Source organism: Macaca mulatta, chromosome 1, assembly GCF_049350105.2.
Source record: "Macaca mulatta isolate MMU2019108-1 chromosome 1, T2T-MMU8v2.0, whole genome shotgun sequence".
Classification (NCBI taxonomy): Eukaryota; Metazoa; Chordata; class Mammalia; order Primates; family Cercopithecidae; genus Macaca; species Macaca mulatta.
The window spans coordinates 17,430,069-17,449,467 of record NC_133406.1 but is presented as its reverse complement, the minus strand read 5'-3'; the positions used below and the strand labels follow the sequence as shown (position 1 = coordinate 17,449,467).

Below are 19,399 nucleotides of genomic sequence, written 5' to 3'. Positions count from 1 at the left end.
CTCAGACTGGCCGGATGCGGTGGCTCACGCCTGTAATCCCCACATTTTGGGAGGCTGAGGCGGGTGGATCACCTGAGGTCAGGAGTTCAAGACCAACCTGGCCAACATGGTGAAACCCCGTCTCTACCAAAAATACAAAAATTAGCTGGGTGTGGTGGCGGGCACCTGTAATCCCAGCTACTTCAGGAGACTGAGGCAGGAGAATCACCTGAACCCGGGAGGCAGAGGTTGCAGTGAGCTGAGATTGCGCCATTGTACTCCAGCCTGGGTAACAAGAGCAAAACTCCACCTGAAAAAAAAAAAAAGGGTCAGACTGAGACATCAGCTCTTGGGTCTGGAGCCTGCTGGCTTTTAGACTGGAACTTACAAGTGTTAATAACATCAGCTGTTCTGGTCCTCAGGCCTTTGGACTTGAACATTGATTCTCCTGGGTCTCCAGCCTGCCATCTGCCTATCTTGGGACTTCTCAACCTCCGTAATCCTGTGAGCCAATTCCTTATAATTAAACACACACACACACACACACACACACACACACACACAGAGTCTCTCTCTCTCTCTCTCTCTCTCTCTCTCTCTCTCTGTTGGTTCTGGTTCTGTTTCTCTGGAGGACTCTGGGTAATACAGTATCTTTGGCTTATCTCCTTGCGTGCCTATGTAAGAATTTCTCTAGGAAGATTATGAAGGAGTGAAGTTGCTTAGTCTTAGGGGTATATGTACGTTCCACTTTATTAGGTATTGCCAAAGTGCTTTACCAATCTAAGCTTTCTTCTACAACTGTCTAATAGTTTATGTTTCCACATAATTTTGTGAGTCCTGATAGTCAATCTAATGGATTTTTAATGGTTTCTCTCTCTCTCTTTTTTCTTTCTTTCTTTTTTTTTTTTTTGGAGACAGGGTCTTGCTCTGTTGCCCAGGCTGGAGTGCAGTGGTGTGATCATAGCTCACTGCAGTCTCAGACTTCTGGGCTCAAGCCATCCTTCTGCCTCTACCTCCCTAGTAGCTGGGACTGCAGGCACAGGCCACTGTGCCTGGCTAATTTCCTTATTTTTTGTAGAGATGAGGTCTCACCATTTGCCTAGGCTAGTCTTGAACTCATGGCTTCAAGTGACCCTTTGCCTTGGCCTCGCAAAGTGTTGGAATTATGGACACGAGCCACCACAGTAGGCCAATGGTATCTGTTAATTTTTAATTCTCCTACTGCTACTAATTTTACCTATATGAAATCGCATTTTTGTGAGCTAAAACTATCAAGTATTGGCAATTTAATGAGGTTTAATCTAATAGTGAATATCTTTACAATGAAAAATTTAGCCACCCAGATTTTGTCTATATATTATTTGCCCTTATATTCTTGACATTTTTCTATTAAATTGTCTTTCCCCAAACTGCTGATTCCCCCTTTTCTCCTTTTTGTAGTTGTTTACAGATAGCTTCTCCTGGTCTATGGTTGAGAGTATATTGTCTTTTTTACAGAGAAATTTTGATGCCATCAAATTTCTTACATTTTTTGTGTTTTTGTTGTCTTATTTAAGAACTTCTTCCATACCCTGAATCGTATATTTATTATCTTGTGTTTGTGTCTAAAACGTTTTAGAAGTCTTAAAGGTTCACTCTTTCCTATTCAGGTATGGAATCAATCTGAAGCTTATTTTGAAATTTCCTATCAATTTGCAACACCATCTCTATTATATTAAGTTCTCATAAGAATCACGATTTATTTCTAGGCTCTCTCTTTTCTATTCCATTGGTCTGTTTGTGTGTCCCTGCACCAATACAACACTCGTTAATTACTATACATTTATAATGAGTTTTAATAAATGAGAGGGCAACTATTCCCATCTTGTTTTCTTCAAAATGGTCTTCAGGTTCTTTCCTTTTCTCTTCCTTGAAATTTAGAACCAACTTGTTAGCCTTTAACATTTTATTATTTTAATTATCCTGAATTAATATTTGGAGAAGTGCCATCTTTATGGTATTAAGCTTTCCCATTTATGGACATGGTATATTTCTTCATTTTATTTAGGTCTTCTTTTGTGTCTTTTGTGTCTTTCAGTGAAGCTTTATAATTTTGTTTTTAGATCGCGCTCATTTTTTTTTCTTCAAGAGTTAGAGTCTTGCTGTGTTGTTCAGGCTGGACTTGAATTCCTAGGCTCAAGCGATTCTCCCACCTCAGTTACAGATATGCGCTATTGTGTCTGGCTTGAGATCTTGCTCTTTTTGATACGTTTATTCCTTGGTCCCATAAGTGTTGTTATTGGGGAGAATAGTATCTTTTTCAAAATTTTACTTTCTCATTGACATTTTCACGAGGACAATGTTGACTTTTCTATATTGTTTTTGTGTCTAACAATGTGTCCAAACTCTTATTTGTTCTAATAGTTGGTTTAATTATTCCTTGGGATTTTAAAATGTGCATAACCACAACATCTAATTGTTTATTCATTTCCAATACTTTTACCTGTCTGAGCAAATTGAGATTATGTATTGTCTTCTTTTAACAACTTTCTTGAAATATAATTTTAGAACTACCTATCGGGTACTATGCTCACTACCTGGGTGACGGGATCCATACTCCAAATCTCAGCATCATGCAATATTCCCATGTAACAAACTGCACATGTACCCTCTGTATCTAAAACAAAAGTTGGAAAAAAAAGTTTTCAGTATGTTCACGGAGCTATGCAACCATCTCCACCATCAAGTTCAGCACATTTTTATTACCTCCCCCTAAAACCAATATCCATTACCTGCCACTCTCAATTACCCTTAACCCCCCCTACCCCCGTGGCCTTAGGCAACAACTAATCTACCTTCTATATGTATATATTTGCCTGTTATGGACATTTCATGTAATGGAATCATAAAATTCCACTCTTTCAATTAGCATGTTTCAATTAGCATGCTGCTTTAATTAGCATGTTTTCAAGGTTCGTCCATGTTGCAGCAAGTATCAGTGCTTCATTTCTTTTTATTGCTGAGTAATATTCTGTCGTATGGATACACCAAATTTTATTTATTTATTCATCAGTTGATGGACATTTGGGTTGTCTCCACTTTTTTGGCTCTTATGAACAATGCTATGAACATTCATGGACAGTGTTCTTATTTATTTTGATAGTGTTGTTTGTTTGTCTGTTTTTGAGATGGCGTCTCACTCTTGTTGCCCAGGCTGGAGTGCAGTGGCATGATTTTGGCTCACCGCAACCTCCACCTCCTGGGTTCAAGCGATTCTCCTGCCTCAGCCTTCCATGTAGCTGAGATTACAGGCATGCGCCACCATGCCCAGCTAATTTTTTTGTGTGTGTATTTTTAGTAGAGACAGGGTTTCTCCATGTTGGTCAGGCTGGTCTCGAATTCCCAACCTCAGGTGATCTGCCAGCCTCGGCCTCCCAAAGTGCTGGGATTACAGACATGAGTACCATGCCCGGCCTTGTTTCGTTGTTGTTGTTTGTGTTTTTTTGAGACAGTCTCATTTCGTCACCCAGGCTGAAGTGGAGTGGTGGTATCTTGGCTCACTGCAACCTCCACCTCCCTGGTTCAAGCAATTCTCGTGCCTCAGCCCCACCTGAGTCATGTAGTGCATGACTACAGGCATGCACCACCACACCTGGCTGATTTTTGTATTTTTAGTAGAAACGGAGTTTCACCATTTTGGCGTCTACTCTCGAACTCCTGACCTCAAGTGATCCGCCTGCCTTGGCCTCCCAAAGTCCTGGGATTACAGAAGTGAGCCACCACACCTGGCCTATTCTAATAGTTTTTATTTATTTTTTATTTTTTAAAGCAGATTCCTTAGGGTTTACTACATACAAAATCATGTCATCTGCAACTACAGGTAGTTTTACTTCCTTTCCAATCTTGATGCCTTTTATTTTTGTCTCTTACCTAATTGCTCTGTCTAGAACCTCCAGTACAATGTTGAACAGAAGTGGCAAAAGTAGGCATCCTTGTCTTGCTCCTGATCTTAGGGAGAAGGCTTTTAGTCTTTTATCATTAAGTGTGATGTTATCTGTGGGTTTTTCATAAATACCCTTTATCAGGCTGATGAAGTTCCCTTCTAGTCCTAGTTTGTTGAGTATTTTATCATGAAAGAGTGTCAGATTTTATCATGTGCTTCTGCATCTGTTGCAATGATCATACAATTTTTGTCCTTTCTTCTCTTGATATGGCTGTTACATTCATTGATGTTCAAATATCACATGACTGGGATAAATTTCACTTGGTCATGATGTATAATCCTTTTTATGTGCTGGATTCAGTTTGCTAGTACGTTGTTGAGGATTTTTGTGTTAGTATTCATAGATACTGGTCTGTAGTGTTTTGGCATGTGTATGACATCTTTGTCTGGTTTGTTATCAGGGAACACTGACCTCATCTCCACCTTGCCTCCAACTGTGAGCAGCTGCTTTGTTAATTAATGTGCATCCCAATCCGTATTCAGATCCTTCCACATTTCTAAGGGATTTGCTTTTCTATTTTCCTTGTATCTGTTATTTCTTTGTGTTTATAGTATGTGGCATTCTACTTTAGGTCTGTCTTCCATGTTGCCAGATCTGCTAGTCAAATTTTTGAAAGAAAAATATTTTTTACTTATTTTTTATATGCACATTATAGAAAAACCTAGAGGCAGAAAAAAAAAAAGCTTTTATAATTCTGCTTATAGAGGTAACTGCTATTAGCATTATGTTTACTCCATGTCTTTCTAATCTCATTTCTGTGTGTGTGTGTGCACAGGTATATGTGCACATGTATAAATACAGCTAAACTAAAGAGGAATTGATGCCTTTATACTATATTATTATTATTATTATTGAGACGGAGTCTCACTCTGTCACCCAGGCTGCAGGGCAGTGGTATGCTCTTGGCTTACTGCAACCTCCGCCTCCTGGGTTCAAGCGCTTCTCCTGCCTCAGCCTTCTGAGTAGCTGGGATTACAGGCATGCACCACCATGCCCAGCTAATTTTTATATTTTTAGTAGAGATGGAGTTTCACCATGTCGGCCAGGCCAGTCTTGAACTCCTGACCTCAGGTGATCCACCTGCCTCGGCCTCCCAAAGTGTGACTTACAAGTGTGAGTCACCGTGCCCAGCCTGTACTATTTTATAACATGATTTTTTTCACTAAAGATATTGTCAAAACATTTACATGTTAATCAATGTATTCCTACCAGGTGATTTTTAATAGCTACAAAGTATCCCATCATGGTTCTATAATGCAGTTTATTCACCCATCTCTGTTGTTGAATATTTAAGGGTTATTTTTTAAAAGTTTGTTTTTATAAACAACACTGACACATACGTCCTTGTAACTGCATCTTTGCCTCCATCTATGTTTATTTCCTTAGTATAAATTGCTGAAAGTAGAATACCTAGGTCTTATGAATGTTTTTGATATTTACTGAAAAATTGAGTTGATTTATTCTGGAACAATTATCAACCAGATTCCTTTTTAAAAATTCTGATTCAGTTATGTAAACTCCACATGGTGTGAAATGGATGTATATGTGTCTCTTCCCAGGGCTGTAGGCATTACGCTGTAATTTTCTGCTAAGGTTACTAAGAGGTAGTCTCTGGCACGACTTTCCTACCTACCATAGTTCATACGTGCTCTGAAGTATCAGTACGTGCACCAAAGGAGAAAGTTTCTCTATAATGACTTTTCAACGTGAAAAATAAAGTGTAGATGGCTCACATCATTTATCTGCTCCATTTACCAGCACCCAGCCCCATCCTGCCTCAGTGAACTTAATAAGATTAACAGATGTTATTTCTTTAATCTTCATTAGAATACTGTCAGGTAACAGCATCATTCTGGGGTTACCAGAACTGAGGCATAGAACATTGATGAGAAGGACTAAAATCATGGGAAAACATTCCTCAGGCCTTGCAACTTCCAATACAATCAATCCATACTTTTCTCAAGTAGTTTGTTTGTTTTTTTTTTTTTTTAAACAGAGTGCTACATCAGAAACCTTCAAAATGGAATTGGTTTATTATTCAAATATTCTATTTGCTAAATTATAAATTATGTAAAATATGGCCATCATTCTTGTTTCAAACCTTTGAAAAGAGACATGATAAGATTCTAAGAAATTATCATTCATGTTATAAGTTTCACAATGGTATTATGATTATGTATGGATATGATCATAATTTTTACATATGCATATTGAAGTATATAGGTGGAAAACCGTGAAGTCTGAGATTTGCTTTAAAATTCAGTGGGGAGTGAGGGAAGGAGAGAAGAATGGATGGAGAGTTGAAGCAAGTATGGCAGAATTAGTTGAATTTGTGTGTTGGGTTGATGAGGGCTCACTGTACTATTCTCCTTTTGTGAACATTTGGCTTTTTTTTTTTTTTTTTTTTTTTGACGGAGTCTTGGTCTGTGGCCCAGGCTGGAGTGCAGTGGCATGATCTCGGCTCACTGCAAGCTCCGCCTCCCGGGTTCACGCAATTCTCCTGCCTCAGGCTCCCGAGTAGCTGGGACTGCGGGCGCCTGCCACCACACCCCGCTAATTTTTTGTATTTTTAGTAGAGACGGGGTTTCACCGTGTTAGCCAGGATGGTCTAGATCTCCTGACCTTGTGATCTGTCCGCCTTGGCCTCCCAAAGTGCTGGGATTACAGGCATGAGCCACCACGCCCGGCCACATTTGGCATTTTTCATAATTTAATAAAAGGTGTTTTCTTTAAGTTGGGGAGAGAGGGAGAAGGGGTAGAAAGAGAGGAAGGAGACAGGGAAAAAGAGAGAAGACAAAGAGACAGAGACATAGAGAATCCTGTTGAGACTGAGTCAGTGAGACCAAGTCACAAGAAATCTGTCTGATAAAGGGAAAAACTTGGCTGAAGCTGACTTTGTTATGAATTAGCTTCCTGCTGCCATCTAATGGCACACATGTACATATGGATATGTATAAGTGTATCCGTAGACAACACACATACACACATTTCTATTGCTCAAAGCTTGTATCTATCTGTTTTTAAATTATTTCCCCACATCATAAACATCTTTTAATCTCATTTACCCTCATCGCATTTTTGAGAGAGTAAAACAAAGGTGGGGATGTTGCTATCTTTTTGTAGACAAAACTGAGTCACTGAGGAGGTAAGTGGCTTTGCCACTTTTAAAAAGCTACATCGGCTGGGTGGGGTGGCTCACGCCTGTAATCCGAGCACTTTGGGAGGCTGAGGTGGGTGGATCACAAGGTCAGGAGTTTGAGATCAGCCTGACCAACATGGTGAAACCCCGTCTCTACTAAAAATACAAAAATTAGCTGGACATGGTGGCACATACCTGTCATCCCAGTTATTCAGGAGGTTGCAGCAGCAGAATCGCTTGACCCTGGGGAGGCGAGGTTGCAGTGAGCCGAGATCGCACCACCGCACTCCAGTCTGGGCAACAGAGCAAGACTCCATCTCAAAAAAAAAAAAAGCTAGATCAACATGACCTCTTTCCTTGAACCCATGCTTTCTGACATCTGTTTCAGAACTGCTCTGGTTGCATTTCCTAGTGTTAGTCCTTAAAGCACCTTGTATTCAAAGAAGCGAATACAAGGATTACAAGATGTTATGAATATCATTGAGACTGAATATGGAAACTCATTTGAAACCATCTCTGATCTGTGTCTTCATCTTCACACGGTATTCTCCCTGCATGGGTGACTCTCTCCTTCCCCTTTTCATACAGACTGCAATCATTTTGGATTAGGGCTCACCCTACTTCAGTTTGACCTCATCTTAACCAATTACATCTGCAATTACCCCGTTTCCAAATTAAGTCCCATTCTGAGGTACTGGGGATTGGGACTCAGTGTTCATAGTCCAGTGTATGAATAATGAGAAGGGGACACAGTTCAAACCATAACACTCCCTTTTCTGAAACTTCTCGCTAGATTTGTGTTTTGTTCATGTACTGTCTCACATTGCATATGGGTTTCTGCCTTTCCTCTCCTTCTGGATTGTAAGATTTTCTTTTTTTTAGATGGAATCTTGCTCTGTTGCCAGGTTGGAGTGCAGTGGCACAATCTCTGCTCACTGCAACCTCCGCCTCCCGGGTTCAAGTGATTGCCCTGCCTCAGCTTCCCGAGTAGCTGGGGCTACAGATGTGTGCCACCACGCCTGGCTAATTTTTTGTATTTTAGTAGAGACGAGGGTTCACCATGTTGACCAGGATGGTCTCGATCTCTTGACCTCGTGATCCGCCTGCCTCAGCCTCCCAAAGGGCTGGGATTACAGGCGAGAGCCACCGTGCCCGGCGAATATTTTTTCTTTTCTTTTTCAGATGGAGTCTCGCTCTGTTGCCCAGGCTGGAGTGCAGTGGCTTGATCTCAGCTCACTGCAACCTCCGCCTTCCAGGTTCCAGCAATTCTCCCGCCTCAGGCCTCCCAACGTGCTGGGATTACAGGTGTGAGCCACCACACCCGGCCTAGATTGTAAGATTTGTAAAGTCTGTGGTTCGTCATAAAACCCAGAGTGCTAAGCACAGAGGATGGATAGATGTTTATTAGGGGCCTTACATTTCTCCACTATGGCTACCTTTGGGCATCCAGGTTAGGTTATACCTCCATAGAGCAAGAGGCAGGATGTATTTAAAGGTAGGTGAATCCAAAGTTCTTCTACGTACATGTCTGCCTGCACTGAAGTTCATAAGTTTATGTATCATTGTTGGAGTCAGGACAAAATGGGGTTTGAGAGTCAGGTTGAGAACCCAGGGGATGAGAAATGGATGGGAGAGAGAGAGAGAGAAGGGGGGGAGGGTAGAGGGACAGAGAGAGAGAGAGAGAGAGAGAGAAGAAAGAGAGAAAGTGTGGCTATCACAAAGCCAGGGGAGACACTGAGTTAATGATGGTAGCATGATACCAGAGAATCAGAAAGATGCCATAAAAGAAGTGAATACAAGGATTACAAGAACATTTCAAAACCTAATGCTAGTGTTCAGGGGACAGAGATCCTGCAAGTGTTGAAGAGAGGGAGTAAGCCACAAAACAATACCAAGGACCAGTGTCAAAGGGGCAAAATATGTGGCCAAAGGTTCAGGCAAAGGAAGTAGAATATCAGAAGCAAGAAATGGATTTGATGATGAGCCAGGTTGTTGCCTTTTCCTGGGGATCTTGCATGCCTGGGAAGGCCAGGAACAGATCCATAAATTCAACCAATCTAGGATCCCCTTGGAGAGAGAAGGGGAAGCACTGGGCTGGAGCAGGGGCTTGCATAGCCTCTGGTAGCCACTGACAAGATCTCAGCACGGGAGGCCAACCCTCAGTGGCATTGCTGTTCATTTAATCAAAATGCTGAGCTGTCCAATTAGAAAAAAAGAACTCCTTGTCCCTTCTTTCAAGATGCTGACAGGTTCATGGGGGAAATAAAACACCTTCAAGAAAAAGTAAGCATCCTACAAAGTAGTAACACAATTTACACAGGAAGTTGTATTTAAAAAAACCTAATTTTTAGGCCTGGTGAATTGGCTTATGCCTATAATTCCAATACTTTGGAAGGCCAAGGTGGGAGGGTCACTTAAGCCCAGGAGTTTGAGACTAGCCTGGGCAACTTAGCGAGACCCCATGCTACCAAAAAATTAAAAAATTAGCCAGGACTGGTGGTTTGCACCTATAGTCCCAGCTACTTGAGGGGCTGAGGTGGGAGGATCATTTCAGCCCAGGAGGTCACAGCTGCAGTGAGCAGTGATCCTGCCACTGCACTCCAGCCTGAGCAACAGAGTGAGTCTGTCTCAAAAAAAAAAAAAAAAAGAAAGAAAAAAAAAAAAGAAAAAAAACTCTGTTTTTCATAGAGAGCCTACAGACATTTCTTAAGGGGAATCAGTTGTAGTCTAGTTAGGGAATTACGCAAATCTATCAAAGAACTAGATTACTTTTTTTTTTTGAGATGCAGTCTGGCTCTATCACCCAGGCTGGAGTGCAGTGGTACAATCTCAGCTCACTGCAACTTCTTCGTCCCGGGTTCAAGTGATTCTCCTGCCTCAGCCTCCCAAGTAGCTGGGACTACAGGCGTGCACCACCACACCTGGCTTTTTTTTTTTTGTATTTTTAGTAGAAATGGGGTTTTGCTATGTTGGCCAGGCTGGTCTTGAGCTCCGATCTCAAGCAATACCCCTGCCTTGGCCTCCCAAAGTGCTGGAATTACAGGCATGAGCCACCGCACCTGGCCTAGATCACTTTTATTAGTACGTGATTTGAAACAGAGCACATGTAGTTCATCTAACAAACTTAGTAGAACATTTCTTTACAGTGTATTACCATTGTAATGCAAATGGCATTTGTAACGCAGAGGGAGAGATTTGACATATTGTTTTACTCTTTGAGATACAGCGTGTTCCTACTGTGGTATTTTTTTACCTTGTTTGGAAACCAGTTAGCACAACTAACCTTGGTCTCATGGAAACTTAAATCACTGTTGGTTAACCCCGGGGCCCAGCCATTGCCTGTACTGATGATTACCTCGTGATGATTACATTCTAGTGCAGTGTCTGAATGTCCGAGGTATATTTGGATCACTTTTAACTGAAGACCCAGTCTTTGTTTTTTTTTTTCTGAGACAGAGTCTTGTACTGTCGCCCTGGGCTAGAGTGCAATGGCACAATCTTGACTCATTGTAACCTCTGCTTCCTGGGTTCAAGAGATTCTTCTGCCTCAGCCTTCCAAGTAGCTAGGATTATAGTCGCCCACCACCACACCTGGCTAATTTTTTTTTTTTTTTTTTTTTTTAGTAGAGACGGGGGTTTCACTATGTTGGCCAGGCTGGTCTCGAACTCCTGACTTCGTGATCCACCCACCTCGGCCTCCCAACATGCTGGGATCACAGGCCTGAGCCACCGCGCCAGCCTAGTACCCAGTCATTTAGTGGTCTATACTTCCGTGCAGTTTTTAGCTAAGATAATGCTACAGTGTCCTTCCTTACGGGCATGGTTTTTTATTTTATTTAACAAGTAACTTTAAAAATTATCGTCCTAAAATCTCATTCTGAATTACTCTTCTGTTGTTCTCAGTGTGTGTAAGAATGTTGCCTTGGGCTTGTTTTGAATCCCTCAGCCAGGACTGGTAGGAACTTTGGAGTTTACTGATTAACAGCAAATGGTGGGAAAGCGCAGAATTTCCTGGAGCCACATGATTTGGTAGCAGGCACAACAGGAACTCTGTGGTTTGAGCTGTTACATCCCAGAGGTGTGATCGAAACAAAACCTCTTTTTAAATGGGGTTAACCTAGAAGGTGACAATTAAAATGTTGAGAGAGATTGTTAGGACAGCCACTGTGGGCAAGTAGTGGTGCCCATAGGAGAGACACCAGAAGATGACTAAGGAGGTGTCACAGCCAGGAGCAGAGACCCTGCAGATGGCAACTCACAACAAAGAGAGCGAGGATCAGGTCAAAAGCTCAGGGGGCTGTTCAATGAATTTTGATAAAGGTGACGTGGAGTTCAATCTGAAACCAGGAAGTGGAAGACCTCCCTGTGTCCCCTACAACATTTGTCAACAACGCCTGCCTTTGTGTTAAAACAGGCCGGAATGGGGAGCAAACTACAGAACGGGGACCAGTTTCCTCTCTTTGTGCCCCAGTTCCCCCTCCTTTGTATACACCCACCATCCTGAATAGACTCTGGTTCTCAGCGCTAACACCGACAGCATTCATCCTGTAGAGAAACAAATATTGCTCAGAAGGACACAGCCAAAGAATCATCAGAGAGTTGGGAGCCAAGACCCCGAGGTAGCACTTGTGGAAATCAAGTCTACATAAGATAACTCATGCAAATGAGCCTAACAAGGCCAAAATTGAATTTAACATGGATTGTTTTTTCCCATCATAAGGCAGAACTTTGATAGAACAGCAAGCAACTTCGTGATGTGGTTTTAGACACTTAGACCATATAGTGGCCACGATTGGCTGTTGAGTGTTTCTCTCTTTGGGCATTTTTTAAAAAATCACTAAATACTTTATATCGCATAGAATTTTTGTTGTAAACATGTTGAAAGAGCTGTTTTAGAATTAGCTAGACATTGATTTTTTTCCCATTTTTATTTTTTATGTCACTGTTGTGCACAGATTTTTTTTTTTTTTTTTTTTTTGAGACGGAGTCTCGCTCTGTCCCCCTGGCTGGAGGGCAGTGGGGCGGATCTCGGCTCACTGCAAGCTCCGCCTTCCGGGTTCCCGCCATTCTCCTGCCTCAGCCTCCCGAGTAGCTGGGACTACAGGCGCCTGCAACCGCGCCCGGCTAATTTTTTTTTTTTTTTTTTTTTGTATTTTTAGTAGAGACGGGGTTTCACCGTGGTCTCAATCTCCTAACCTTGTGATCCGCCCGCCTCGGCCTCCGAAAGTGCTGGGATTACAGGCATGAGCCACCGCGCCCGGCCGTGCACAGATTTAAAAAAAGAAAATACAAACAAATCTAATTGGTCAAGGTATTCCTAAACTTTTTTGCATTCAGAGGCTCTTTCGTCAATCATCTCCGGCCCCCAACCCTGGCTTTATTGAAGTATGATTGACAAATAAAAATTCTACACATTTGGCCAGATACAGTGGCTCCCGCCTGTAATCCCAGCACTTTGGGAAGCCGAGGCGGGCGAATTACCTGAGGTCAGGAATTCAAGACCACCCTGACAACATGGTGAAACTCCATCTCTACTAAAAATACAAAATTAGTTGGGCATGGTGGTGTGTGCCTGTAATCCCAGCTACTTGGGGAGGCTGAGGCAGGACAATTGCTTGAACCCGGAAGGTGGAGATTGCAGTGAGCTGAGATCACACCACTGTGCACCAGCCTGGGAAACAAGAGCAAAAAAACTCTGTCTCAAAAAAAAAAAAAATTGTCACTTTGGGAGGCCAAGGCGGGTAGATCACAAGGTCAATAGATCGAGACCATCCTGACTAACATGGTGAAACCCCGTCTCTACCAAAAATACAAAAATTAGTTGGGCGTGGTGGTGTGTGCCTGTAGTCCCCATTACTTGGGAGGCTGAGGCAGGAGAATCGCTTGGACCCGGGAGGTCAAGATTGCAGTGAGCTGAGATCATGCCACTGCACTCCAGCCTGGCAACAGAGTGAAACTTCATCTAAAAAAAAAAACTGTACATATTTAAGGTGTACAATGTGAAGTTTTGATCTACGTATATATCGCGAAGTGATTACCACAATCAAGCTAGTCACATATCTATCATGTTTGTTTGTGTGTGGTATGAATGCTTAAGATCTATTTTCTTAGCAAAATTTCAAGTATACATTTTTTCCCCTTTTTTTGAGATAGGATCTCCCTACCTTGGCCAGGCTGGTTTCAAACTCCTGGGCTCAAACAATCCTCTACCTCAGCCTCCTGAGTCGTGGGGATTACAGAGGCCACCGTACTCCACAACACATTATTATTCACTGTAGTCACCATGCTGTAAAGTAGGTCTCCAGACCTTGTTCACCTTATAACTGAAATTTTGTACCCTTTAACCAACATCCCCTAGTCCATGGTAACCCCTCTACTACTACTGTGTGTTATGGTGAGCTCGACCTGTTTAGATTCCACATGAGTGAGATATGCAGTGTTTGTCCTTCTGGGTCTGGCGTATTTCACTTATGATAATGTTCTCCAGGTTCACCAACGTTGTAGATCTGTGGGCATTTTTAGAAGTGAGGGTCTGCCTGTAAAGATTTCCTGGAAGCTTCTGCCCTCTAGTGCCCAGCCTGAGAGGTAGTGTGGCACCATCCCTACTTATCCTTGCTTCCTTCCTCAATTTACTCATCGCGATTCAGCGTGAGAATATGATAAAGTCAGCAGGATGGAGCTGAGTAGTGCAAATACATAGCAAATCCTATAAAGATTGATGGAAGAGAAATTGGGAGAATCTAGTTAAATAGACCCAAAAGCATGCATACACCAGTATTTTTTCTTTACCATTCTCTTGCGCCCTCTGCTTGTAAGTCACCCTCCAGGAGAATTGTGCAGCCAGTCCTCACAGTCCCCCATCACTGTTCATGTCCTTAATCTCCCTGCTTGCTTCTGCCCTTCTTTCCAGGCGGAGAATGTGGGTTACCTGGTGGGAGCACAGCAGATCTGATTGAAGGTCTCTACGGACTCCAGTAGAAAGCATACCTTCGAATAGGTGGGCTTATATCGGTCATTTATTGTTGTCTAAAAACGGATTTGTATGATGAGAAAAATAATGCACGCTCACTGCAGGAAAGTACAAATTCCCCCACTTACTTATTTCTGCATGCAGATGCTTATTTAACTCAGGCTGAGTAGGTTAAGGTAAGAAATTCTGGAATGGGAAGACAAATCATTGGAGAAGAGGATAGTGGAGCTTCTAAGAGAGTCCAGGCAGGGATCACACCCAGACCCTGCAGTCTTTCCCCTCCTCTGAACGCGGCCCCTTGAAGTGCTTCGGTTTCCCTTCGTTCAGAGCGTGCGCCTAATATCACGTACACATTCACATAGTTCTTTCGGCCTCAGACCTGTGATTGCTTGGGGATCTGAGCACCACGGACTGGACTGGGGTGACCTGGTGGGTTGGGCTGAATGCGGGCGCTGGGGCCGCCGCCATTGCCAAGCCGCGCCCTGGAGAACAGCTGCCCTGGGTCAGCTGAGACGTACGTGCCTCCCCAGCCGCCTGGCTGCATCTGGTATCCTCTTTGACTTCATCTGGCATCTCTGTAACTCGAGGTCAAGCGGAGAAGAATAACCTGTTGAAATAACAAATCCATTAAGTTATTTTTAAATATGGATAAGTAAAAAATAAGAAAACAGAAATGGTTTATAATCCCACCTCCTAGCTAGCCTTTGTGGACGTTAAAAAAATTACAGGCACAGCCTTAAAATGTGCGTCACAGCATAGGAATGTCGATAGAAATGAAATGAAAAGTCGATAGAACAGAAATGAAAAGTCGATAGACTTTTTTTGTTTTGTTTTGTTTTTTTACAGGCTTGAGCCACCGCGCCCGGCCAAAAGTCGATAGACTTTCTATCCGGCAGTCCTTCATTTCAAAGATAACCATTACTATCTCTGGAAAAAAATATTTACGTATGTGTATACTTATCTTTTAAAATTTGTAGAACATGGATTTTTTTCCCATATTCATTCTGTTGCTGTTTTCTTTTTTCACTTCCTATTTCTCAGAGATATTTATACATTGGCACATCTAGATGTAATTAATACTTCTTAAGAGTGCATAGAATTCCATTTGTAAGGTAGCATAATTTATTTAGCTTATTCCTTACTCATGGATATTCAGGATTTAGTTTTCTCACTATAACCACATTGCAATGAACATATGCTTATGTCTATCTTGGAATATTTTTGTTGGTGTAATCTATAGGGTAATTTCATAGGAGTGGATTCCCTATAGATTCCCTATAGTGTGCCAAGTCGCACAGTGTGGAACTACACTTTAAAAAGGTATTGGTGGGCCGGGCGCAGTGGCTCAAGCCTGTAATCCCAGCACTTTGGGAGGCCGAGGCGGGCGGATCACGAGGTCAGGAGATCAAGACCATCCTGGCTAACCCGGTGAAACCCCGTCTCTACTAAAAAAATACAAAAAACTAGCCGGGCGAGGTGGCGGGCGCCAGTAGTCCCAGCTACTCGGGAGGCTGAGGCAGGAGAATGGCGTAAACCCGGGAGGCGGAGCTTGCAGGAGCTGAGATCCGGCCACTGCACTCCAGCCTCGGCGACAGAGCGAGACTCCGTCTCAAAAAAAAAAAAAAAAAAAAAAGGTATTGGTACATTTTGTCAAATTGCCCATAAAAAAGATCATACAAGTTTGGCCGGGCTTGGTCGCTCGTGCCTGTAATCCCAGCAATTTGGGAGGCCGTGGTGGACAGATCACCTGAGGTCAGGAGGTCGAGATCAGCCTGAACAACATGGCGAAACCCTGTCTCTACTAAAAATACAAAAATTAGCCAGGCATGATGGTGGATGCCTGCAATCCCAGCTACTCAGGTGGCTGAGGCAGGAGAATCGCTTGAACCTGGGAGGCAGAGGTTGCAGTGAGCCGAGATCTCGCCATTGCACGCCCAGCCTGGGCAACAGGAGCAAAACTCCGTCTCAAAAAAAAAAAAAAAAAAAAAATCATACAAGTTTATAGTCTCACCACAAAGTGAACAAGGTTGAGCATCTTTTCATATGCAAAATGACCGTTAATATTCTTTTTTCTGTGAATTGCTTATTCCTATTCTTTGCTCATTTTTCCGTTGGGTTCAGCATTTACTGATTTGGCTGAGCTTGATAAATTAAGAAAGTTAGGCTTTTGTCTTTCACTGTGTTTTGTAGATGTTTTCTCCAATTTGTCCTGTGTGTTTTAACTTTGTGTTTAGTACTTGTTTTTGTTTGGTTTGGTTTTTGCTGCAGCAGCATTTTTAACATTTCATATGGCAAATGTGGCAGAGTACCTTTAGGCTATCGGCTTTTCTATCTTATTCTGAAAGGCCTTCCCAACTGCAAGCTTATAAATCAATTTACCCATGCTTTTTATTTAAAACAACAACAGCAGTAGCCGCCACATTGTTGTTGTTAGGAAAGCCAGATAGTCAATGCAGAAAGTTTATAAAATACACTTAAGAGACAGAAAGAAATGTTACCGTGAAATTGCTAGAGATAGTCACTATGAATATTTTGTCATAGGAAGTTCCTGCCTTTGATTCTATGTAGTAACTGCTGTATTTTGATGTCATGAATTCTACTTGTTAAATATTTGAGTTATATTTTTAAAAAACAGTTTTATTGAGGTATAATTTATATATCATGAAATTCACCCATTTTAGATGTATAATTCAATGACTTTTAGTAAACTTACATAATTGTGCAATCATCACTACAATCTAAGTCTAGAACCTTTATTTCTTTCACCCTGGAAAGAAACCGTGTGTCCATTTGCTGTAACTCTCCGTTCCCTCCCCTCAGCCTTAGGCAACCACTAATCTACTTCCTGTCTCCATGGATTTGCCTTTTTTGAACATTTTATAGAAATGGAATCATACAATATGTATGTTTTTGTGTGTTTGGCCTCCTTCACTTAATATGAGGTTCATCTATATTGTAGCTGTATCAGTAATTCATTGTTTTTATTGCTAAATAGTATTTCATTGAATGGATATGACACATTTTTGAGTATCCATTATCAGTGGAAGGACATTTGGATTATGTCCACTTTTCAGCTGTCATGAGTTTTATGCTAGCTATAAACGTTTGTCTACAAGTTTTTATGTGGACGTAGTTTCATTTCTTCTGGGTGTGTATCTAGAAATGGAATTACTGGGTCACATGATAACTTTATGTTAATGTTTGGTTGTATTTTTGAGGAGCTGGGACTGGGATCAATTAATATTGAAAACCTTAACTAGGAAGTGCAGACAGGAGCCTTTAGAGGAAAACCTCCCCAAAAAGGCCAGACCTGTGCAGTGTTTAAAGCTAGAGGACTTTAAAGCTGGGCACGGTGGCTCACGCCTGTAATCCCAGCACTTTGGGAGGGCAAGGTGGGTGGATCACGAGGCCAGGAGTTTGAGACCATCCTGGCCACCATGGTGAAACCCTGTCTCTACTAATAATACAAAAATTAGCTGGGTGTGGTGGCACGCACCTATAGTCCCAGGTACTGGGGAGGCTGAGGCAGAAGAATCACCTGAACCTGGGAGGTGGATGTTGCAGTGAGCTGCGATGCTGCGATCACGCCACTGTACTCCAGCCTGGATGACAGAATGAGACTCCATCTCAAAAAAAAAAAAAAAAAAAAAAAAAAAAAGAGGACTTTTAATAGAGCCTAAGGTTACCTTTGGGTCTTGACCTAACAGAATGTTAGATGTGTTTCTTTTTGTGCGATATCAGTTGAGGCACTAATGTGTAATGGACAACAAATACAAAAATGAGTGTAAGACTGAACCCCACATGGGCAAAACTTAGAAAGGGTCAGGGATAAGGAGATGAGGACAGATGTTTGTACACCCATGTTCAGAGCAGCAGCATTCACAATAGCTGAAAGGTAGAAGCAACTCAAGTGTCCACTGATGAATGGATGGAAAAACAAAGTGTGGTCTACCCATCCAATATTCCATCCTGACACATGCTATAGCATGGATGAACCTTGAGGATATTGTACTCAGTAGAATAAGCCAGTCACAGAATGATTCCATTATATGAGGTTCCTAGAGCAGTCAGATTCATAGAGACAGGAAGTTCAAATGGTAGGTTAGAGTTCATGTTAGAAACTCTGGGTACAGAGTTTCAGTGTGGGAGGATTGAAATAATTTTGGAGATGGTTTGGCCATTACAGTTGCACAGCAACATGAATATAGTTAATACAACCGAGCTATACATTTGAAAATGGTAAAAATGCTAAGTTTTATGTTGCATGTAATACCACGTACAAAGTAATGAAAAAGAGGGGGATTCCAGTATAGCCAGAGGAGGGGTTTTTATGCCATGCCCTGTCTCCAGACTCTCCTCTTCTCCTCCATTCCGCCCATGACTGGGGAAAGGGCTTCAGTGGGATTGTCCATGAGCTTGATTTGTGTTTGCTGAAGTTGGGACACGTTCAGAATGGGGTTGGCACCTTAAGAAATAGAGGGGCTAAAAGGCAGGTTCACCAACCAGCAGTGAGGTCTGGAGCATGCTGTTATCTCTGAGATATCAAGGCCAAGGTCTCTCAATATTTCCTGTCCCCCAGAGTAGGCCCCTCCGCGGGAGAGCTGGCTAGAACCATTTGTGAGTGCTGCCTGGGGAGCCACTGGGAAGGGTGGAGTCTGCAGCAGCATGAAGCCATGTGGAGTGGACAGTGGGGAAAAGCAGCCTGGCGGGTGGAATGTTTTGTTCAAAGCCTGAGAATTAGGTGAGAGGCCTCAGCAATTGGGTAATTAAAAAGAAAACAAAAGCCCATGAAATTGCTTCATGGAAGTAAGAGTTTGCTTTCACTGTGACAAGCCCAGAGTGCAGGGAGCCACCCAGCTAAGTAGAATCCGTTGCCCCTCCCCAGGAAGGGCCCCAAACAGCAGCTAGTGGGAGAATGGAGAAGAGAAGAAGATGCCCACACCTTCTTTTTCAAAGCAGGCAGTCTTTAGGCCTCACTTAGCCAAGAAGAAAAGGACTCTGAATGAGGACTGAAGGGTTTGTTAATATCTTGGATGGAACCTGTACAAGTTACTAAACCAATGTTGATTTTATGATCTTAACACTGTAGAACCATCCATTATCTAAGAGTGAATGCAGTAGTGATGGGATTTGCCCAAGTATCCATCCAGGGATAGGGGAAATTATCTCCATAATTATATTTTGAAGGTACCACGGGAGAATAAACAGAAACAAACAAACAAAAGACAGTTATTGGCTTTGCTACAAAACTGGTTTAGTCAGTATACAGATTGTACTCCCAACCCTTTTTCCCCCCAGTATATCTTTATTTTTTTCTACAGAAGAACA

The 19,399-nt window shown here is 42.3% G+C and overlaps 1 long non-coding RNA gene across 1 annotated transcript; it reads left to right on the top strand.

Moving 5' to 3' along the window:
• The first annotated feature begins 226 nt into the window (after nt 1-226).
• LOC114678895 (uncharacterized) lies at nt 227-15,069 on the top strand. Its single transcript, XR_003730527.2, has 2 exons — nt 227-14,098; nt 14,918-15,069. It is a non-coding gene; the product is annotated as an uncharacterized LOC114678895 (long non-coding RNA).
• Nucleotides 15,070-19,399: the final 4,330 nt, after the last annotated feature.